The following is a 24,564-nucleotide window of genomic DNA, read 5'->3' on the forward strand; positions in this document are numbered from 1 at the left end:
GCCACCTGGCTGTGTTTTGTCCATAGTCAGGAAGCAGAGAGCAAATAGGAAGTGGGGCTTGGGCTACAACACCTTGAAACCTGCCCCTAGTGACTCACTTGTTTCAGTAACATCTCACCCCCCTCCAAAGGCTCACACCCTTCTCCAACAGCACCACCACCTGGACCCCAAGTGGTCAAACACCTGAGCCTGTGGGGCCATATCAGATTCAAACCATAGCAGATGACAGTCTGTTGTGTATTGTTAGATCAGAATAGCAGAGCAGTGAGGAAAATACATGCCTGTCTCACAGGCCTGGTGGGTAGGAAATTCAAGAGCAGTGCACCAGCATCCAGCAAGAGCCTTCATGCCATGCCACCCATGCAGAAGGAATAAAAAGAAGAGAGAGAGAGAAAGAGAGGCCCCATTCGCTTTCCTAAGAAGCTCATTTATGTAGTAATTGCTCATTTCCATGAAAGCAACATCAGCTAATCACCTCTTATCAGGCTCCACTTCCCAACAATGTTGCATAGGGCTTATGTCACAAACCTTTGAACACTGAGAGACACAGCCAGAGATACATGCTACACCCATGGCATGGTCTGAGAAGGCCAGAGACTAGACCAGAACCCAGTTTAACCCTAAACTCTTTGCTCTGACAATATGGAAAGAGCCCAAGGTATAGAAATACATTTAGAACTTGAGTTACAAAAGCTCAGGTTGAAGAATGTCCTAAGATAAATGCACACTCCCTGTAAGGGTCTGTGTGATAAGAACCTATGAGTGACTAGGCTCTTGAATGAGTTCCAGAAATCACAGGAAGGAATGTCTATATAACTCACAGGGCCCAGTGCAAAATGCAAGGACATAGCCCTCATTCAGAAATGCACCAAGACTTTCAAGACATGAGAGGAAAGCACTAAGCCAAGCACAAGCCTTGGGTACAAGCTCTGCATGACCTGGGAAATCAGCCCTCACATACGGCAAGATGCACTTGCAGAGAGCCTGCATTTACATTGGCACAGCACAATGCATTGCCATCTTGAAGCCTCAAGTCAAGATGGTAGCATCTACAACGTACCACAGACCCTTCCTTACATCAGTCTCACACTTAACCTATATTACTGTTGTTGCCATTATGCAGATTAGTAAAGTGAACCCCAGATGTATTCACTAGTAGAAGCTTGCCCAGATTATGCAGCTACTGGGAAAAGAGAGCCAGGATCTGATGCCATGGACTCTGATCTTCTGCGTGCAGAACTGTAACTCCTACTGTGGCTCCTTTTCTCTACTGTTTGTCTTGCTTTGAAGATCCAATGAGAATGTATAGGCTGAGTGTTATTTCAAATTGTATATATTAAGACCCTTCTGTGTGCCAGGCATTATGGTGGTATTTTATTTGTACTGAAATGTGATTTTAATTGTATGTTAATAAATAAAGTTGCCCGGGGGTCAGAGCTATTAGACCCATAGCAAGAGCTTTGCGGCGGCGGCGGCGGCGGCGGCGGCGGCAGCAGCAGCAGCACACGCCTTTAATCCCAGTGCTTGGTAGACAGAGCTAGGTAGATCTCTGTGTATTCAAGGATACAGCCAGCATTGGAGACACACACCTTTAATCTCAATACCATAGAAGACCTGGAAGTCTCTACAGACAGGCAGTGATGAGGCAGTCATGTGTTTGGGTTTACAACCAATGAGAAGGCAGATCAGAAAGACTATATAATGATAAACACACAGGAAGTGGGTCCTTTTTCAGAGAGGTCTCTTGGCTAGCTGCAGCAGGCAGTTAAGGCTCTTAGCTCTGATCTCTTGGCTTTCTTCTTTGCATTGGTTCTGTGTTTCTTATTTAATAAGATGGTTGGTTACATCTACAAGGCATTGTGCTAAAAATTACATTAATTACTTTAATAGTCAAGGCTGTTATATGAATATGTGTTTCATTAGCACTGAGGAAGTTAAGAAATGGAGATACTTGGTAACTCCTCCAAGACACAGCAAATGAGTTACTGAGCCCAGATTTGGGCTTAGGGGTCGAGTAGAAGAAAGGTCATGCAAAAAAAAAAAAAAAAAAAAAAAATGTGTGCAAGCCAAGCTGCTGCAGGCCTTCCAGCACTTGGGAAGCCTAAGGAAAAAGATCACAATGTCAAAGCCAGCCTGGGCTGCATAGGGAATCCCTATCTCAACAACAGGAGGGGGGGACCCTAGTTGTTGTACAGATATATGTTATATATTTATTATGTGATAAGAATATTTTGTGGTCCTTGTAGGTGGAATCTAAAGGCATTTTGTTGAAAACATTTCTTTTATAATGGAAAGAGAATAAAAGATTATAGTCAGAAGACATAAAAGCAGGCTCTTAAGCGATATTTACATTTTATGGAAAAGGTAGGAGCCGTTATCTTTTCTGAGTCTGCAGTCCAAGTCTTCACTTTTTTATGATTTGAAATCGATTCCCTAGCAGGATATAAATAAGGAAGCCTCTTCCCTACCCCACACCAAGGCTTCCTCCATTTTCATACTAATTAAAACTTGTCATCAGGGGTCCTTAATCTTCCTCGGTTACCAACTGCCCTCCCTGTGCTCCTCAAAATGAGCACACTGTGCCCAGACTAGCCTGCCAAAGCAAGGCATGAAGCTCACGTGGCTGTGATGCAGAGACAGAAATCACAGGCGACAACCAGTTCCTTGTGAAAACTTAACAGTATAAATTGTTCCCGTCTCCTACCAAGAAATGTCAGCTACATGATCCACAAGACATGGACCAAATACCAAATCCCCATGGATACTTTCCCTTTTATTCCCGTTAGAGAGCATCGATGAGCTGTTAAACATTGGCTGTTACAGATAATAGGATCACCCTCTGCTAATACCGGGAACAGATAAAGTTGCTCTTTATGCTACGACATGCAGCTTTGAAAGAAACCCGTCAAAATGATTCTATGCATTCAGTAAGGGTGATGGGAAACCTCTTAATTGTTGGTGAGGCTAACATAGAGGAATCCAATCACCATTTTCTTGGAATCCAGTGATGGAAAAGCAAGTTCATGATACTCTCTGTCACCTGGTGAGTACCGCAGAAGCATAAAAACTGCATTATAAGCCGAACAGAGGAATCCTTTTACCATGGGTTTGAGCTGGAAAAATGGGGCTGTGAGATGCTCCATGCTGCAGCTAAGAGATCTGTAACCAGGATGGGGCTGAGGAAGGTGGTTGGCTATTGTCTAGGAACTTGTTGAGTTCGTTCCCTGGCACAAACACCACCTGGAAAGACAGAACACCAACTCATGGAGAAAGGAAACTAACAACTCTACACATTTGTGATGGGAGAAGCTTAAGGCTGGAAGTCCATCAAACAGATTCTGGCTTGAGTATTTTATAGGGCCAATGTGTCCTCCGCCTTCCCACATCGATCGTCTAGATACCCAGCCCTGTGCCTTCCTGCTATTTCTTCTCACTGTGTCGTCTGCAACAAGAAGCCGCCATCTCAGAGAGTCTGCTTTAGTCTTCCCTGTCTACATTCCTCTAACCTTACCTCAGACCCAAGGTTGTAGATGTAACCAACCATCTTATTAAATAAGAAACACAGAACCAATGTAAAAGAGAAAGCCAAGATTATTGTACTTTTGTATATAGTTTTTCTTATGTTAGTTATAACCGTTTGCTTTTTTTTTCTTTTTATTAAAATAGAAAAGGGGAAATGTGGTGGTATTCTAATTGTACTGAAATGTGATTTGATTGTATGTTAATAAATAAAGTTGCCCGGGGGTCAGAGCTATTAGAGCCATAGACAGAGTGTGGCGGTGGTGGTGCACGCCTTTAATCCCATAGATCTCTGTGTGTTCAGGGATAGAGGCAGCATTGGAGACATATGCCTTTAAGACCTGGGGGGCTGTACATACAGACAGTGATGAGGCAGTCTTGTGTTTGGGTTTACAACCAATGAGAAGGCAGAATGACTATGAAACGACTTACACACAGAGAAATAGCTCTCTTTCAGGAAGCTGGGACCACCGCAGGAGGAAGGGTGAGATTTTAGCTCTGAGCTCTGACCTCTTGGCTTTCTCTTTTACATTGGTTCTGTGTTTCTTATTTAATAAGACGGTTGGTTACATCTACACAAGGTCGGCAATTTTCTTAATTTTCACAATTTTTTTCATCCAATTAGAACCTTATTTAATATTTTCATATCGCGGACTCCACCCATGCTCAAAATCACTCACAATATTAATTTTATCTGTTTTCCTCGTGATTCAACTGATCAAAGAGCAAGATCTCTTGTACTGTGAACTTTAATCCTCACAGTGTCTCTACCCAGCCTCCACGTGGTCTGTTCAAATCATCCACAGAGAAGTTGAATCTGCCATGCCTTCCCTGGAATCTGGTGTTAGTCAATTGTTTTGGCGAATGGAATTTGGTAGAAATGGCATTCTGAAACTTTCAAGGGCAGTTCAGAAGAAGCCTTTTATCTCTTGCCCGGGTTTCTGGGACTAGCCTGGGAGCTCTGAGATACCATGTCAGAATCCAACTGCCATGGAATAGCAAAGTCCACCACCGTCAGGGACCCCGGTAACTGGCATCCCATCTGATGCTCCAGACATGGGCTTCCATCTTGATGCCTGCAGAACCTCCTACCTACTGTGGCGGTATGCCTGAATGAGCTTCAATGCCCATGGAATATAGGTGTCCCAGTAAGCTTTGATTATGTTGTCCATGGACAGGATTGTGAATAATAATGAAATGGTGCTTTAAGTTACTAAGTTTTGGAGTAAAATATCCAAAAAGGGTGCAAAGAGGAGCGGTGACCAATCAGATCTTTTTAGAAAATTTTGGTTTCATTTTATATTTATAAAACGGATGGGAAATTATGTGACATGTAATTGATTCCATATTTTCAGATGAGAAAAGGAAGATCCAAAGAGCCAAGGAGGTTTTCATTACTCTCTTGCATTATTCTTTTCTCACTTTAATCTTGACTGGCTTCCAAATAAATTAGAAAGGTTATTAAGTTTTATTCATGCCCATCAATAATGCAAACACAACTGGAATAGCTGGAGGAAAATGCAAAGTGGAAAAGTTTCCCCTGCTTTATCTCCCACCCCCACTGCCTGGTGATCAGTGGGTTGTTGGTGAATAAAGAATAGATGGATGGATGGATGGGTTAAACATTTTCTCTTGGAGGAAATGCAGATTTCTGCATAAAGATTGCTTGCTGTGATAATTAATCTTGATTTTCAACTTGATTATACTGAGAACTACCTAAAAGACAAGTAAAGGATCTGGAGAAAATTAGATGGTGAAACTTGATGTAATGAATGCGCTGTTGTCTCCCTGATGCACCGTAACATAATGGCAATGTTGGGAGGCAGCCATAGGAAAGCGGTGGGGCCTAGTTGGAGGAACCAGGCCATTGAGGATTGTCCTTTTGTTATATCTCCTCTTGGTCGTTCTAATCTCCCTTCTTTCCAAGGAACAGTCACTTAGAAAGTCCGCTATTGAGGCTATTTAGTGATGGGCTGGTACCTCTGAAATCCTGAACCAAAGCAAATCATTCCTCCTCTTACATTGTTCTCCGACCAAAGTCTCAGCCTCACCGAAGCAGCTAATGCTCATGTGCTTTGCTTCAGCAGCTTTATTTTCATAATCAATTCACCTCAGCCACAGCCTTTTCACACATGGTTCCCAGAGAACCAACTAGAAAACTAGATTTGTGTCATCCTCTGTGACTCCGTGACATGGCTTTCTGGAGGCCAAATGGCTGGCCCCTGCCAGCATCCATGCTCTGATAGAGAAAGCAGCTTTTCCTGGGTGGCTGAACCTCTCTGGAGTCTGTGTCGGGTTTGCTTGCCAGTGGTGCCTCTTGCCTGGATACCCTGCTGGTCCAGAGAAAGCCAAAGAAACATTTTTTTTTTTTTGCCCAGGGAGTATACTCATTCTTCATAATTGGTGTGTACCACTTTTGAATCTAATTATTTGCATGGAAAAGCCAAAGGTCACCTTGTGAGGGAAGGTGTCCGGACTAACAGCTCTAAGTGTGTAGGGTCTGACGGCGCCATGTCTTTGTATACACATTCAATACAGAGGCTACTTTACTGCTGGAAGGACCAAGCACTCTGAGGTTTGTTTCTTCAGGGCACCCAGTCCTTAGGAAATTGATGAGCACATAAGAAAGAAACACAACTACACAACTAGGGATGTAGCTCAGTAGTAGAAAGCTTGCACACATACAAAGACACACACACACACACACACACACACACACACACACACACACAAAATTTTTTAGTCACTAAGCTAGAAAGGCCTATCTCTCAAGCCAGCACCAGAGTTTACACCCCTCTACAATTCCTAGCACAGGGCCACCTGGAAAACCGGAACTTACAGCCTACGGCAGGAAGTTAGGTTTAGAGGCCAGCAGAGGGACCTTTTTTTGTTTGTTTGTTTTGTTTTTTGGCTGGCCCTCATTGACTGGGGGTTATCTTTCTGAAAAAAAAAAAAAAAAGAGCTTCTTGACCTTTTGACCCCAGGACCACAGGGACTCTGCAGCTGTTGCCTCTCCTGGGCTCTTCCCCAAGAAACTTCCCACAGGCCTGCTCTGAAGAGTCAGCAAGCTCTTAGCCAAGGATGGGACTAACAGCTTCTCAGGGAGACGGGCCCCAGAACCCTGTCTCTCAGGGACATGATTGAACCACAGCCAAACCACAAAAGCCAACTACTCAAATAGCTTCAGACACGTCCTAAAAATAAGTAAGTTAGGTAAATAAATAAATAAATAAATAAATAAGTGTAATTAAAGGGATATTGGAGTTCTTAGAGCCCAGCCCCCAGCCCCAGGAGTATTCCACCACCAGCGGAAGGCCTAGGATAGCACAGCCAGGAGGTCAGGTCATGCTCCACGGCTGAGCCCAGGTAGGACCTCAGCCAAATAAACACCAGACACCAAAGCCAGCCAGTGAGGAGCACTCTTCGTATGTCAGGTGAGTATTTACTGAGACCAGGAGTAAGTGCCATGCTCTGTGCTAGCACACTCGGTTCTGGGCCTCGTGGAATTTACAGTCTTGTGAAGGAAACAATCCCATAGTTCCAGTCACGATAAGAATGAGAATGGTATTTGATCACTTATGAAAAGAGGAACTGGCTCAGTCAGGGAACTTCGGTGAGATGGCTTAGCATCTAGAGAAATTTGAGTGAAGTTCTTAGAAAGGCTGATTATTGGTCAACCAGACAGTAAATGAAAAGAGAAATATTCTGATAGGGACAAGTTGTACATACAATGGCCTCACAACACGGAGAACACGGTGAATGGAAGGGATGGGAGATGACTAAAAACTAGCAGGTAGAGGGGTGACTGTGTAGTCTTGTAAAGCACTTTCCCAGGTCAAGTCTTCAGGACTCCGAGATGGGAAAGCTAATGTATATAACATAATCAGATTGTTGTTTGAAAAGATCAGGTGATCTGCACACTTGCATCAGCTGCTACTTCAGTTGAGCCCCATGCTTAGATTATGGACATCAGCTCCAGTCCACAATGAACCTCACAGGACTCAAGTATCTACTATGTCTTCTATATCTCCTGGTATTTCCTGTCTACATTCCTGAATTCTGACCAGGCAACTCCCTTCTAATCCTAATCTTTTCCCCTCTGGCTTCTGGCCTTCAAGTGAAATCTGGTTGATAAGCTGCATCTCATTTTCATTTCCAGCCTCATGAATTACCAGTCCAGGAGGATGAAGTAGGAATCTTCCTTATAGCCCAATGATACTTTCAGTTGCATCTTCCCAGTCCTCTTGGAAAACTCCCTATTCCTTTCAAATGAAAATGATTTTCATTTGGCACAAATGGGTAGGGTAGTTCTTCTTCCAAGAGGACATGGAGCTAAGAGGAGGATCTAGCATCCTGAGTAAGGGAGGAGAGATCTGGAGGTTAGGGACAACTCAACAGAAGAGGGAGAATGATGGAAGAAGCTACTTGGATCTTTGAAGGATCCTCATGCAGAATGAGTATAAGCTCCACACATGAAGAAGAACCGGAATCATTTTTCACTTACTGAAGGAGGTCACCTGAGAAGGGCTCTGGATGGAGTGGACCTCCCAAAATAGGAGTGTGAGCTGAAAGGAAGAGCAGTTGGAAGGGCTTAGTAGCAAAGGCTCAAAAGAGTCTATATAATGTCTTCAGAGGAAGGGTCACTATACAACCTCTGCTACTCAGCATCCCCCTTCTACCAACCAGAGAATGAAACCTCAAATCTTAATGAGGCCAACGGTACCTCTTTGCTGTACTAGAACCCCCAAATGAGAACAACTAAGAATATTAAGCAACATTAATGACCCCATGAAGTGATGATCAGTAGACTCCTGCATAGCAAAGACATCTCACAATGTCCTAGGCATCATCATCTCTCACTCTCCAAAATCCCCACTTCACATATTGCCTTTTCTTAAGCTGAGGATTTCTACCAATGACCTTCTTTCTTTGTGGATGGCCTCATCTCACACTTCACAGAGAAAGAATAAACTCTAAGATACAAGCAGAACTTCAAAGCACCGGCCTGAGCTGCCATCTTCCTTCCTCCCCTGTGTCAACTATGGGGGGGCGCTTTGGAGGTGGAGTCCATGACCCCCTTCACTGCTCTCCTCAGGGCCATTGCTACCACGCTTGATATGCTCTTGGTCTGTCTCTACTGATTTCATCCTATCATCAAAGGCCTCTGGGCCTTCAAAAGCAAATGAAAAGAACAGCAAACTTCAAAGATGATGCTTCTTCTGATTCTTCCGATCCACATCCAGTTCTAATGTCTATATACTTCCCACCAAGCTGACCTCTCTCCTTCTCTTTATATACCTGGTACATACATCAAGCCACACACCTGAGAGTTATATATAGTGAGTTACACATGAACGGTCCCAATAAAAGCTCATCTTTTGTCATCTTCAACATAGTAATCCTCTTCTTCACTCATTCAATAAATATTTATTAGACTGACTATGTTCATAGGACTCCTCTGGGTGTGTGGAAAATAGCTGCTCTCCTCATGGAGAGTACATTCTTAAAATACCTCATCGTGATGACAAAATGTCACCCCAAACTCTTGGTAGTCACACAATAATCACAGTCACTCCTCAGTGTCCTTTGCTGATTTCTCCCCTTCTATCCATCCTTCAGATGTTGTGCTGCCCCAGGAAATCACTGACGGCCCTCCTTCTTTTCATGCTTTATACTGTTGTTGGGCTCTGCCTTGAATGCTAGCCACTCTCATTTATGTGTCAAACTCTAGTCTAGTACATCCTTGATCCTTATATTTAAACGCCTTCTCTGCATCCCACGGACTGCCTCATCGGCACATCCTTCTCCCCATGTTCAAAATGGAGCCTGTCATCTTCCCAGAAACTGTTCCTCCCACTGCGGTTCACATTGCAGTAAATGACATGCTCCATCAGTGCCTGTGGTTACCCTGTGAGAACCAACACCGCAAGATGGGTGCTGCTACGAGGTCATGCCACGGTTTCCTCTGCACACACAAGCAATCAGCAAGTCCTATTTATTTGATTGCTAAATGTGTACACAAGTCTAGTCTCTCCTCTATACCTCTGCTGCCACTAGCCTATTCCAAGTTACCATCCTTTTCTACCTGTCCAATTTCATGGCAGCTAGGCCTCTTTACCAAACACAGAATATATGAGAAGTTCTCTCGCTTTATCTCACACTGAGGTAGGGGTGGAGTGTATCTCCAGACAGTATGTGAGGAGTGGAAACATCTTGTATATACTTTAATACTGTCTATGGGTGACCTTTGTTCACAATATAGCCCACGATAGATGTATTTCACGTCCTTGTTAATGACAATTTTCTTTTCTACTTTGGATGTCACTTTAGCCTCTGTCCCAAAGGTAAATATACCCACCGCCAAATCCTTTGAAGGCCTTTACTCAAAACCTTTGGAATTATAATAGTCCAAAGAAGCTGATGTTGCAGGATGGAACAACCGTTCTGACCAACAGAGCATCAGGCGCATCGCCTCATTGCCCATTCCAAGAGTGAGCACACTCCCCACCCCGCCCTCCAGAATGTCGCCCCAGAAATACCCTTTGGCACGTCTCTTCCCTCTCCATCTGCATCTCTTCTTTTTCCCTTTTGAAATTTCTGTCTCTCCCTTTTCCCGGGTACCCTGTTTTCCTCCAGAAGCTACCAAGTCCCATTTCCCTTTGTCAGTATACTTTTGAAGCCTTCGGGGTCTGCAATCAATCAAGTTCCTTGCCTTCTTTGTTCTGGGAATTGGGAAAGGCCAGTCTCGGTTCCCTGGAGTTGGGAGGAAGAACATCTGGCTTGCATTTCCTAGTTTGTTTTGTGAAATCTACCAAACAGATCAACACAAAACCTCCAAACAAGCAAATGGAGAAGAAAGCATTTGCCCAATGAAGGTTAATTTTGGCCTCAAACCTTACAGCCTTTCTCTGTCTTTATTTCTCCTTTGAGCATTAAGTTGAGTTTATTTTTGCTGTGGAAGTTTTGTCTTCTTTCTGATTCTTGGCTACATGACAAAGCTTCTCCCCTTCTCTGTACCAGAAAAGCAGAGTCAATCCCTCAGGCCAAGAAGATTCCACCCATGAGGTCATAGTTCTTTTCTTGTGTTGTTCAATCAATTGCTTTTCTTCTTTTTCCAAATCCCACCACTCCAGTGCTACCATCTCCTTGGGAAAAGGTTCCTCTAGTTTCAATCTAAGGCCTATTTGTTGATAATGACCACGTCCACAGCATCTTCTCTATAAAACACTTCAAATGGGTCAGCAAGCCTTGTTTGACTGGTCATAATTATTGGGTGACTGTTTAATACACATCCCCTCAGTAAGACTGTAATCTCTGTGAGGACAGGGGCTCTGTCTTCTTGGCTTGTGTTGTCTTAGTGGTCACGCATAGCCGTTGTAGGTGAGTACTAAGTGGCTACCAAGCACTTTATATAAATGAGTTCATTTGTTCTTCACACTTTTGTAAGGTGGGCCCTCAGATAAGGGGGAAAGAATGTGAACCAAATAGGAGCAGTGTTCAAGGTTGCACTATCACTATGGAAGAGCTAGGATTGAACTCAGGACACATCACCAGAAAGGTGTCCGTGACATGTGAAATACACCTACGTGTGACTTTAGGAAACTCGATTCCTGGGGGACTGGAGAGATATCTCAGTGATTAAGAACACAAGAGTTCAGTGGCTAGCACCCACATGGCAGCTTACAACCATCTGTGGCTCTAGTTCCAAGGAACCTGACACCCTCCTCCTCTCTTGGGCATCAGACATGTGCATGGGACACATACACACATGTCAGCACATGCTCAAACACATACAATAAAAAATCTTTTAAAAAACTGTTTCATAATGTCAAAATAAAGACCCAATAGTGAATGACTGCAACTGTGTGTAGATGCAGTGATGAACAGCAGTATGCTCCCATTTCTAAATAAGTTGTGCTTTTTGAAATCAGTCTTTAATGCATATTCTCTCCCTCCCCCCTTCTTCCCTCCTCTCTGTGCCTCTCTCCCTCCCTTCCTTGAGATTTGAGGTGCATTTTTATTTGCTGTGGCATCCTATTATTTTGGAAATAAGCTAACAATAATTTGCTGGAATAAATACTTAGGTCCATATGGAACCAAGAGGAACTTTTTGCAATGGTGAAATGTCAATACGTTACACCGTGACTTTCAGTCAACACCTTTTTATAATTTGGGGATCCCCTGACACACGGTGTGCAGTTTGGGGAATCCCCCGACACACTGTGCACTTTGGGGACCCCCTCACACACTGTGCAGTTTGGGGATCTCCGGACACACAGTGTGCAGTTTGAGGATCCCCTGACACACGGTGTGCAGTTTGGAGAATCCCCCTGACACACTGTACAGTTTGGGGATCCCCTGACACACTGTACAGTTTGGGGATCCCCTGACACACTGTGTAGTTTGGGGATCCCCTGACACACTGTGCACATTTTGGGGACCTCCTGACACACTGTACACTTTGGGGGGCCCCTGGCACACTGTGTGCACTTTGAGGATCCCCTGACACATTGTGTACAGTTTGGGGATCCCCTGACACACTGTGCACACTGTGCACTTTGGGGATCCCCTGACATATTGTGTACAGTTTGGGGATCCCCCTGACACACTGTACACTTTGGGGATCCCCTGACACATTGTGTACACTTTGGGGATCCCTGGCACACTGTGTGCACTTTGAGGATCCCCTGACACATTGTGTACAGTTTGGGGATCCCCTGACACACTGTGCACACTGTGCACTTTGGGGATCCCCTGACACATTGTGTACAGTTTGGGGATCCCCCTGACACACTGTACACTTTGGGGATCCCCTGACACACTGTGTACACTTTGGGGATCCCTGACACACTGTGTGCAGTTTGGGGATCCCCCTGACACACTGTGTGCAGTTTGGGGATCCCCTGACACACTGTGTAGTTTGGGGATCCCCCTGACACACCGTGTGCAGTCTTCTACGACGAGCAGGTGGTAAGAACCCGTACACTGACTCCCAGGAGTCAGGAGTTTCTGACCTGAAGCAGTCACTGGCTTTCACATCCCTTGTGTCAGGTGACCAAGTCCCTGCCAGCTCCAGAGATGACAGGGTGGAACCCGCTGCTTCGGTGGTTGTTGCCACCAACAGGGATGACAGTCTCCAACTCCTGCCATAGACATGGGTGACAAAAACCATGCCGTTGGGCCAAATTGCCAAGAGAGTGAACGATTTTCATTTTCTAAGGAGTTCTGCGTCCCACAGCTTGTTTAGACTTAAGCACTGTCTTTAAATAATATCCTCCTCCTCGCCTTCATTCAGTGAAAGAAGGCAAAAGGAAGTATTGATGTCCTGCTTAGAGAATGTCAGGAATCTCGGGGAGTTCAGAGCATCCCTTTCCTGTGAAGAGGATGTTGTTCAGAGTCACGATGTGAGGGCAATGTTAGAGTGTTTTGTGACAAGGACATCTCAGGGGAGAGTCGTGAGTCATGGAAGCCAGCCCTTATGTGGGGTAAATGACATGGTTAGAGACAGCAAAGTTGGAGCTTTGAAAGCAAGGCCACACCATGTTTGACCTCGAAGGGAGAGAGCTCCATGGACCTCTTTTGATAGTGAGAAAAGAAATAGAAGAAAATACATTTTGGAAAAAAATCAAACTATTAGATATACTTCTAAGCCTCTAAATATTTTTAGGACCAGTGATACAGTTGGGGGGTGGCGTTTTGGCACCTTTCTCCAAGTGTATAAACAGTAAGTCATGCTTTGGGAGTGGAGCGGGGGTTCTATCTATTTCATATGAATATTATAAATGTCGGTCCCACTGTGTGGTATCTTGCCGTGTAGCCTCAGATCCCCTGACTCCCCTCTTTGCCACTGGGTGAGTAGGGGCTTGCTTCTAAAGAAGATTGTCTGCTGTAGCAGGAATCTTAAAAGTTCTTATTAATAAAATCAAACCCGAGGCCAGTTATTGGGGTCCATGCTGGTAGATCAGAGAGACAGAACAAGCCACAGCTATCTCACCTCGCCGGATCCTCAGCCGGTCTTGTCTCCTCAGACTGGAGGCCTCTGAGTCCTCATCCCGGAATGGGTCTCAGCTGAATTACTGCTCAAAAGCCTGAATGCTTAACCAGCCAAAATCTTCACCAGCCAAAAACTTCTAGGTTCTGGTCCTCACACCTTATATATCTTTCTGCTTTCTACCACCACTCCCTGGGATTAAAGGCTGCCTTTCTGGGATTAAAGGCGTGTGTCACCATGCTTGGCTATTTCCAATGTGGCCTTGAACTCACAGAGATCCAGAGGGATTTCTATCTCTGGAATGCTAGGATTAAAGGTGTGAGTGCCACCATTTTCTAGCCTTTGTATCTAGTGGCTGTCTGTTCTCTGACCCCAGATAAATTTATTAGAGTACACAATATTTTGGGGAACACAATACCACCACATTTCCTCTCTTTTTGTCTAAAATTAAAAAAGCTTATAACTAATACAAGAAAAACTATCCAATAAGTATATACAATATATACAGCCAAAAATTACATTAATGATGTCTAGTCCATTAACATTTGACAGATTCAGATGAAAACTCCATTATATATATTAACAATGTCCAGTCCAGTAACATCTGATAAACTCAGACCAAAAATTTTTCATTACTTATCTTATTTAAAACAAGTAGTTCCTTTTTAAAAGTAGATTCCATAATTTCCCTTTTTATCTTATCATATCCAGTCTGCAGCCCCCTTCATATTTACTAGATTAGAATTGTTGTATGATTGTTTTGTTCGTGTTCTGACAAATAAAGCTTGCCTGGAGATCAGAAGGTGGAGCTAGCCACTAGTTAACCATAGAGACCAGGCGGTGGTGGCGAATACCTTTAATCCCAGCACTTGAGAAGATCACACCTCTAATCCCAGCTTTTGGGAGGATCACGCCTTTGATACCAGCACATGGGAGGCTCAAGCCTTTGAACCCAGCACATGGGAAACTTACACCTTTAATCCCAGCACTAGGGAGGTGGGGACAGGAATATAAGGAATTAGTGGAGACAGGCTCTCGGCCCCCATTCAGTCTGAGGATTCATAGAGACAGGATCTTGTGCCCATTCGGTCTGAGATTTCGAAGAGGTAAGACATCTTTGGCAGCTGGCTGCTCTGCTTTTCTGATCTTTCAGCTTTCACTCCATATCTGATTCTGGGTTTTTATTGTTAAAACTAGGATTGCATTTTGTAGGATCTCTAGGGCCACTCTCTGGGAATCTTTTTAAAATTTTACATGCTGTGCACACCTTACTATACTTCTGGGATCTGAAAGTGACAACAGGTACTGTCCTGAACTGACCCAATCAGTCCCGGAGCTCACACTCGTCAAACCGGGATCCCTAATGTTTCCCTTGTTACCATGGGTTAACACTGGCTCATTTGCTGGGGATGGATGGCAGCTCACACCGAGGACCTCTTCCTCGATTTCACCTTCCCTCCTGTACAGTTGACAGTCTCACTCCAAGCGTGTGCTGTGGGCCAAAGAGGTTCACCCAAATTTGTAAGCTGAACCGTAATCACAAGGTATTATTTATAACTGGGAGGGGTGGGGAGGTGATTAGATCAGGGAGGTAACGCCGCTACAAAAGAAGCCCCCAGGCTAGCGGTGAGCTGCCTTTACCCCTTACGCCAAGTGAGAACAGCGTGACAAAGGGCTGTTGGTGCATCAGGAGAGGGTTTTCCACCAGCTCTGAAGTCACCAGCCACTTGGCTCGGACTTCTCAGCCTCCAGAATGACAGAAGTCACTGTGTATAAGCCATGCGGCATATAAAACAAAGAGGCTGTGCTATTTAGCTATAGCAGCCTCATATGTTCATATATTCCATGGATTAAAATGAAACTTATAGATGCCTTTTTATATTACTGATGTTTATTCTTCGAGTCTCATCAAGTATGAGTATGAAATCATTGAAATCTCCCACTTTGTCTCATTATATCTCTGTGCTTGTTTCAATATAGAAAGATAATCCTGTTAAAAGTAACAAAATTTTAAAATTATTCTTTACTTTTTTTCCTCTGTGTATGTATGCTTAGAATTAAAAATTCATGGCCTAAATAAAAGATAAAATCAAAATAAATCCCATCTGTAGCACACACAGTCAAGGAAAGGAACTTAAGCAAAGGCCACAGTGGACATTCTAATGATTTCATGGCTGCAGATATCATCTCTTTTAATTGTCTTTCATTTCCAGCCCCCTCTGGCCTTCTTTCTGTACTGGGGACATTTGTTTTCTCACAGTTTCGTTTGAGTTGGGTTTCCTCTCTTTGAACAACCTGAGCAGTCTCTATCGTGGTAAAGCTACCTCCCGGCTGCGCTTTCCAGGGAGGTGTCACTAATTAGCTCACAAAGACTAGTTAGAAGAAATCCAGGCGGGCTTGAGCTTTTATCTGGTTCCCACGGTCAAGGCAGGCAACAGTGGACACGCTGTCATCTGTTGTGTATCAAAGATAAATCGTGATAATGTGCATCGGAGGCACTGTATCCATTCTAGCATCGTGCAGATGTGCTCTGGGGGAATTACTAATGGGGACAGTTGAAGAATAGGAATTCAATATTTGCTGCAAGGGGTCCTGATGGGAGGAAACAAAAATGTCACCCAACAGAGCACTGACAAACTTCATCAATGGAGAAATTTTGCAAAAGGAATTCTCCTGGGTGCACATGGCAGAACTTCTCAGAATCGTCACCACTCTTTGCTCATGCCAACATGGTTGTCCTGATACCCTGTTCCTTTTTCAACCCCCCGCCCAGCCCACTCCCAAATCTCAAGCCTTTGTCTTGTATTCGCCATTCCTGATAGCTTTTTTTTCTTCTTAAAATGCCTGTCTCACCTAAGGTGCAAACACAGTGGGGTGGCTTTGGTGCAATCCAGGAGTCCAAATGTAAGTTCAAAGGTCACGTTTGATTTTTGAGAATGTGAGTCTCTCCAGCAAAATGTAAGTGAATTTGTGGGTTATTGTGAAAATAAGTTCTTGTTTATGAAAGCCTAGCTTTTCACGGTGACAGTTAAAAGGATGCTTGGTTCCACTTGCCGAAAGTCAGGAGAGGCTCGAGTAGTATCTAGTTAGCAAAAATTCCATGTCCCACAAGAGAAGGGTGATTATTGGGAGAGGCGAGAGAGAAGACAAAGGATGGTAATGAAGGAATGAAGAGTGAAAATGATCAAAATGTGTTATATACAGTTATTAAAATGTTCAAAGAAACCTATTGCCTGATACACTTAACATTAAAAAAGGCATGTCCCCAAATCCCTCCATTACCAGCAGATGGGTGACTCTGGAAGGATCCCTTTAGTGTCTATTTGGAGTAGTTTATTATATAAAACCTCCAGGGGGTAACCCAAAGATGGAACCAGGGCTCCCTCTTTAACTGAACAAAGCAGATCCATTGCTCTTGAGGGCTCAGAAGCACCCAGTAACTTCTTCTTACAACCCCTTGCTTTCTATTGCTCCACAGTGAAAGCTTGTGACGGTGGATCAGCCAGGGATGCCTGCCTGTCTCCCAGCAGAGGCAGAAGGAAGCTTGGTGCTTACTGTGTTCAGATCTGCCAAGTCTTGACCTTACATTCTCAACAGCTTGGCCCTTGTTTTCACTTTTATAACTGGAAAATTAGTCACTAATGAGATTTAAGGCACCTCTATGTGGCTCCTTCTCTGCATGTATGAAACTAATACTTTTAACCCCCAAGTCATTAATTTTAGCTCTGAAGTAATTTAGTAGTTCTTCCTAGAGGATGCCAACACATAAATAGATCTTCTCCTTCCCCCCTCCTCCTTCCCCCTCCTCCTCCTTACCTCCTTCATAATTCTAATGACATTATAATAATAGCTGCTTCTTAATCTTAAAATTGTGTTTTTAAACTAGTCAGCCATGCCCTATCCATTCAGAATTGAAAATGATGGTGTTAATGAATGGCCACAGTCGTCTCTAATTCATCTTGCCTGACTTGGTGGGCAGGTGTGCTTCAGAGATTATAAGTCTAACTCTACTCCTGTAAACTCCACCCGGCCCTGAAGCCAGTAACTTGGTCTCCGATGCCTCATCCTTCCACTCTGAGTACATCCCCTTAGAGCATTTTGTGAAACAGTAACTTGGTATTGTTAATTAGGCCTCTTGAGGTTTGACGTCATTTTTCTTCATGATGGCCAGAAGGTTCTGAACCTCAGGGAGGCTGTGCAAAGAAGAGAAACTAAAGGATTTTAAAAAAATCAATCTTATTACTACTGGAGGTGCCTTTGTTAGTTTAAATTAATAATGAGCTTCGGCTCAATCACACTCTAATAAGTTGCAAAAGAAAGTCTAATGAAGACATTAGGTTTCTGAGGTGGTTAATCTTCATGGCCCATGCGGCTGCATTAAGAGTCACCTAGGAGACGGAACGCACCTCTGGGTGTGTCTGTAAAGGCAGCTCCTGAGACTATTAGATCATGGTGGTTCTACTGTAATGAGTGGATCAGTCCCTTGATAGAGTCATAGCAGTCATAGTCATGATAGCATTATTGGGAGGTAGTGAGAGGGAGGAGGGGGATCAGTGGAGGAACTAGATCACCGGGACATGTTTTGTGAAACTGTTGTCTTGTCTTGGCCTTATCTGTACTTGCTTTCTCTGACTCCTGTCCCCCTGGAAGTGAAAAGCAGTCTCCCCCACTCTTCTACCACTGGGGAGTTCTGCCCGAGTGCAGGGGACCAACCAGCCAAGGAGTGACCACTTTGAACCCATGGGCTCAGATCGGAAATTTCTCTTTCAAGCCTTGGAATTCAAGGGAATGGAGGGATGGAGAGATGGCTCAGCAGTGACAAGCACTTACTGATCTTTCAGAGGAACCGGGTTCAATCTCCAGGGCTTGCATGGTGCCTCACAGCCATCCATAACTTCAGCTCTAAGATCACATCTTCAGGCACTAGACACGCACATGGCTCCTCGATACACATACAATCAAAACACTCAAACGTTAAAAATGAAATAAACAAATATAAAACCATATAAAAATAAATCATTCTTCCAAGTATTTTTCGTTACAGAACCGAGAAAAGTAACATAGTTTCTGAGTAATTATTCAGTCACTACTTTGTTCTATTTCCGTGTAACATATATGACTTACAGAATGAAGTAAACAATTCACTGGTACCAAGATAGAACAGGCAGGAAACAACTATTCTATGTTCAATTCATTAAGAAAACTTCATCACAATCATAACCTGCAGTAGAAGGGTCCATAGACCAGATGGCAACAGAGTAAAGCTTCCTGCGATAGAAATTCCAAATCTAGAATTAAAATGAGATCTAGGACCTAAAGACCTTAAAAGTCTTACCCGGAATAGCCCCTGAGACCTTGATGCAGTGCTAGCCATTGTCATAAACTTCCAGGTCTCTGTCACAGTTCACACAATATTGTTCCATTAGCAGAGTCGAGCCATTTACAAGCTGCTCAGGGCACCACTGATTCTTGAATTACTCTTTGCCCTTTTAACCAAACAGGAGTCAGTGGTTTTGATACTGCTTAAGCAAAAAGAGGGATATTTCAAGCGTGATGGGGTCATAACCTCAAATACAAATAAATAAGACCTTATGCGTTGCTGCGGGACTTAGAATCTTAAACTAACACACACCATTTTTATTCTGTGTGTTTAAGGTTTTACCCTCTGCAACCATAAGCTAGTCTTCTCCATATGGTGAGAACATGGCCATGACCACCCCCAGGGTAGTGATGACATAAGATTCCAGAAGAGAGGTCAATGCAAGTAATAAAACTCACTTAATGAGTCTGGACCATCTGTATCTGAAGCACATGTCCATCTATGGGCCAGTGATTAAGGTCAAAGGGATGGAAATGATCCCATAGTAATCCTGTGGTCTTTTCCCTCTGTGGCCAATAAGACATGGCCGAAGAGGATGCTGAATGGATGGATGATGGTGACTAATATTGACTGTATCTTTAGCATCTTTCTGGTACTATTACATTTGCTTTTGGTCTGTTATCTCCCAAGTCTTGCCAGGCTAAAATGTAATTTTTTACCACTGTAACCACTGAACAGAGGAAGAGCGATTAGACCAGTTGGATAGACTGCCCAAAGTCACAAACCTGGTGAACAGAATCTGAATCCATGCCAGTTGACCTTAGATCTAGCCATTCAACTACCGATCCACCCCAGACCTGCCAAATTCTCATCTTCCCCCTCTCTCCTTCGGCTTTTTTCCCTACTCCATAGAATGACGCAGATGTAAAGGTCAGACACTGAGCTAAACGGAATTCTCTGGAACGCTTCTTGCCCCGGCTGGAAGTCCAGGCACTTCCATTTGCTCTTCCTGAGCCTCTCCTAGCAGTAGCTGTGGCTATTTCTCTTCTACTCGGCTGTTACTTTCTCTTGGGCCGAACCAAAAGCAGGGTTCGATTTCCTGGCTTCTGTGCAGGCACTATTTCTTCATAACCCTCACCAACCAGACACTGCCCTTTGCTAGGAAGATGCCTGCTGACTGCCAAAAAGCAATTTTGTTAAAAACAAACAAACAAACAAAAAAAAGCAAACCACAAACCATCATGTATGAAGAAAATAAAGAAGGAAAACACAGTAATATACAGAAATCTATTTAAAATGATGAATCGCTAGCTTTTTTTTTTTTTTTTATCAGATTACTGTCCTGCCCAGGGGCTACAAACCTGCTAAGACATAATTTAGCTCTAGACTGTAAACTACTAGATGCTTCTGTCTTGATTTCCCATCTGTGGGGCATCAAGACCTAGTCCAAATGGCAGCCCTTGTGTGTGGCTCCCCGTGGGGCTCCCTAAGGAAGGTCAGCAGGAGCACTCCTTCCCTGAAGCCCTTTCACACAGGACATACTTAATGGTGAGTTCTTCAGAACAGCCGTTGGGGCTTGTGGATCTCTGTTTTCCGTGCTAATATGCCTGCCACGAAGTGGGTCCTCAATATTCCATGGATCCTGCTGGTTCCCTGTTACAGCTGCTAGTCTGTTCTGTGCTCCCTGCCTTAGGGCCCATGGGCGTGTTCTGTCTGAGAGAACATGCTGGACTCCGTGGGGGCACTTTCTGCAGAAACAGCACCACCACCCTCTTCTTCTACGCCTCCTCCAAGGCTCTGCGAAGAGCTATTTTGACGCCACCAGCAAGATAAAAGCTCAGGGAAGCTGCACGCTGCTCTCTTTTTTCTTAGATGGTGGATGAATTGTTTCTCTTTCATAGGCCTGGGGAGAGTAAGCCACTAAGTGAAACTCACAGCTAAAAAAACCTATGGAGTCGCAGTCTGCATCCCGCTGTTCAGAGTCAAGAGTCCCCTTCCTTCTTTGCAAAGACGTTCGCTGAGAAAAAAAAAAATCTCACATCTTGGGAAAGATGGTATTTGAAACATCAATGCATTTAGAAGAGCTTTAAACATACTCAGTCAGGAACTTGCTATGGGGAGTTTGTGTCCTTTCTCAGTCCCCCAAATGTACAACAGGCAAAACTGCCAGCTGTGTTCGGCCCTTTCTGATTTCCGGTCATTTCTTAAGCTCCAGTACTAGTTATTTGCTCACTGTAACAAGATGCCTGACAGGAAACAGCGGAAGTGAGGGAAGGTTTCTTTTGGCTCACATAGTAAGATGGGATGTAGAGCATCACGGAGGGAAGGCGTGCAATGGGAGCATGTGCAGCCGGGAAGCAGAGAGCTACAGGGATGCCCCCAGGCTAAACAAAACCTCAAGGCCCTCCCCCAGTGACCCGCTTCCTCCAACTAGGATCGCTGTGGGATAATGCTTTTGCACACTGGCTTAATAAAACGCTGATTGGCCAGTAGCTAGGCAGGAAGTATAGATGGGTTAAGGAGACAAGGAGAATTTTGAGAAATGGAAGAGCTGAGTCAGGAGTTGCCAGTCAGACACGGGAAGCAAGATGACAAGGCAGAACGGAGAAAAGGTACCAAGCCACGTAGCTAAACATAAATAAGAGTTATGGGTTAATTTAAGTGTAAGAGCTAGTCAGTAATGAGCCTGAGCTAATGGCCAAGCAGTTATAATTAAGATAAGCCTCTGCGTGTTTACTTGGGCGACATGAGTGGGAAAGATTTGTCCTGACCCCCAGCTGGCCGGGACAGTGGAAAACTTCCAACTACATAGGATCCACTTCCTAAAAAGTTTCCCAATCTTCCCAAATAGTGCCACCAGCTGGGGACATGTTGTTCAAACGTATTGGCCCATGAAGGACATCTCATATTCAAGTCACAGCACATTCCCTACCATCCCAAGCCACCGCATTTGTGCACGCACTACTTCCACTGGCCATGCCCAGGCATAAGCTAATACCTGCACCTCACACTCCATGGAGCTTTCCATGTATAAATCTTGCATTGCCTTCGGGAACTGTGGTCAGCAGAATACAGACTTGAATTGCTGTATTCCAGGCCCTTTGCACATGCTATGGATATATCGGAATGGCCTCTGCTCTCAAAGGAAAGAACAAACAATTGCAGCAGGTGCTTCCAATCCATTATGTCTGCTCCCGCCATGAGGACACCTATGGGTCTTGAGGTTGTTCCTGCATCCTCAGGGACCTTTGTTTATTTTACACACAGGCTCCCTAGCACATTGTACCTTAGACTCTTGTCTATAGAGAGAGACTTGACAAGACACTGAATCTGCCAGCCCTCGACTTTGAACTTCTCAACCTCCATGATAAGAAATACACAGTTATTGTTTAGCCACCCAGTCTGTGATGTTTGATTATGACACCCCAAACTAAGACACACAGCATCTGCTTCTAAGTCTCCCTCTGTCTATTGCCGGCTTATGTCATGTACTGTATGGCCTCACTTGAATGCCCCCATTACAAATCCCCAAAAGCTTCCCCCTTTCCTGTGCTCCACAAAATAGGCTATCACTTCCTCACTCTGGGAGAAAGGTTTCTAATCTCAGAAAGAGTGACAGGAGTTCTAACTCAGCTCTGTGTGTGTGTGTGTGTGTGTGTGTGTGTGTGTGTGTGTGTGTGTTCCTTCCCCCCAAGACAGGGCTTCTCTATGTAACAGTTCTGGCTGTCCTGGAACTTGCTTTGTAGTTTTTTAGTTTTTTTTTTTTTTTTGGGGGGGGGTTTGTTTTGTTTTGGTTTTTGGTTTTTGGTTTTGTTTTGTTTTGTTTTCAATAGAGGCTGGCCTCAAACTCACAGAGATCCACCTGCCTCTGCCTCTCAACTGCTGAGATTAAAGGCATGTAACACCACCGCCCGGCTTTCATTCATTTATTTTTTTTAAGTGTGTTCTTCAACAAGTTCAAACATACACATAATGCAATCTGGTTACTCTCTCTCTCCCTACGCCCTCTCATCCCCATCCCTGTCCCATGGTCCACGAGTGCCTTTTCCAGACTCCTGAACTGGGGGTTTGTTTTCTGACCACTGGCCATCGTTTTGGAGCTACCCACTGGATCGTGATGAGCTCACTGGAGGTAGAGACCTGGGGGTGATGACTTGGCCATTCCCAGAACGTATCAGTAGTGAAGAGTTCAGCAGTGAAAGGTAGTGCTCCCGAAATCCCTCCTGGATCCTTGCCTGACTGTTGACAGACCCGTTTATTGAGCGGCCCAGTCTTGTGTGGGTCCAGTGCGGGCAACTAGAGTTGGTGTAAGTCCATGATGGCAGCTGGTGGGGCTTGCCCAGAAGATGACATTTGACAGCCCTTGTCTTCTAGCTCTTAAATACTTCTACCCTTTCTTCCACAGTGCTCTCCAGACCTTAAAGGAGTTGGTACAGATGCATTATTTAGGCCGAGCCCTCAAATGTCACATGTGCGGCTGCTTTGATCGTCCATGAGTCTCTGCCCTCACTGTCAGTTACTGGAAAGCAGTTCCTCTGATCAAGGCCAAGAGTGGCATTTGCCTGTGAGTACACACATGAATATTTAGAGGAAGTTGACACTATGTTAATTTAGCTGAACAACGGTATTCTGTTCCCCCTAGAGCCCATGATGGAGGCCTGCTCCCTAGGAGGCAATGCATACCTGCTACTGTAAACTCGGCTCACTTACCTTTTTATTGTCAAAAGTGCTTGCTAGCTTGTGATGGTGACGGCCAAAGAGGACAGTGGTAAGGTCACAGAAAGACAAGAGGGAACCAGTTCAAGGTAGTATTGAAGAGCAGCACTAGCAATAGCCACGAATTTCTTCTTAGCTCCTAGGGTAAGGCTCTACGTAATCCTATGACTGTGAGTTCATTAGCATAACACACCATTTAGTGAGTGAAATTATTCTCCATGTGCTAAAAAAATAATACAGCACAGGCAAAGTTGACTGAAGTATGCCAAGCATGTGGCACAGTGTCTGTAATCCCTGTATTCAGGAGACTGAAACAGGAAGATAACAAACTTGAGGACAGTCTGGGATACATAGCAATACTTTAAAATATAAAATTAAAAGATAATTCAACCCACAGAATTACCAAAAACCACAGAGCCTGAAGGTGTGGGAGTCTAATGGGAACCCAGGCGATCTGGCTCCAGACTCCAGTTTTCCCAGCGTCATCCTTCTAACCCCACCTAGACACTGCCTTCCCGACACATCTGGCTGCACCTGGACATGGAGTAGCTGGCTGTAGCACAATACCTACAGCCCACAAGTAGATCAAAACAGCTCAGAATAAAGAAGACCTAAGAACACCTGATAGACAAAGGCAAGTGAACGAACACAAGACTGTGGTTCTGAAAACCACACACTGAGGCCGTTCTTTAAAGAAGTGATGTGGGACCTGCTTGCTGTCTCCTCCTGTCATATAAAAGCACCGTAGCCAGGAAATTTCTATACACACTGGGAGAAGCAAGCAGCTGTTTTGCTCACAGATCTCTAAATCTTCCTCGGTCCAGAAGTGCAGCCAAGCAGAGCCCACAGCTGACAAAAATCTCCCCAGAACACACACATTTACATCTATTCCACAAACTTATGATTCCCTTCCCAGGCAGGGGATGCGAGCTAGCCTCTCTGCTGGGTTGAGAGAGCGGTCCTGCTGACTGGCTATGTTCAGTGGGCCTCTGGGCTGGGGTTCACCCAGCTACTGCAG

The sequence above is a fragment of the Peromyscus leucopus genome, chromosome 13, assembly GCF_004664715.2.
Source record: "Peromyscus leucopus breed LL Stock chromosome 13, UCI_PerLeu_2.1, whole genome shotgun sequence".
Classification (NCBI taxonomy): Eukaryota; Metazoa; Chordata; class Mammalia; order Rodentia; family Cricetidae; genus Peromyscus; species Peromyscus leucopus.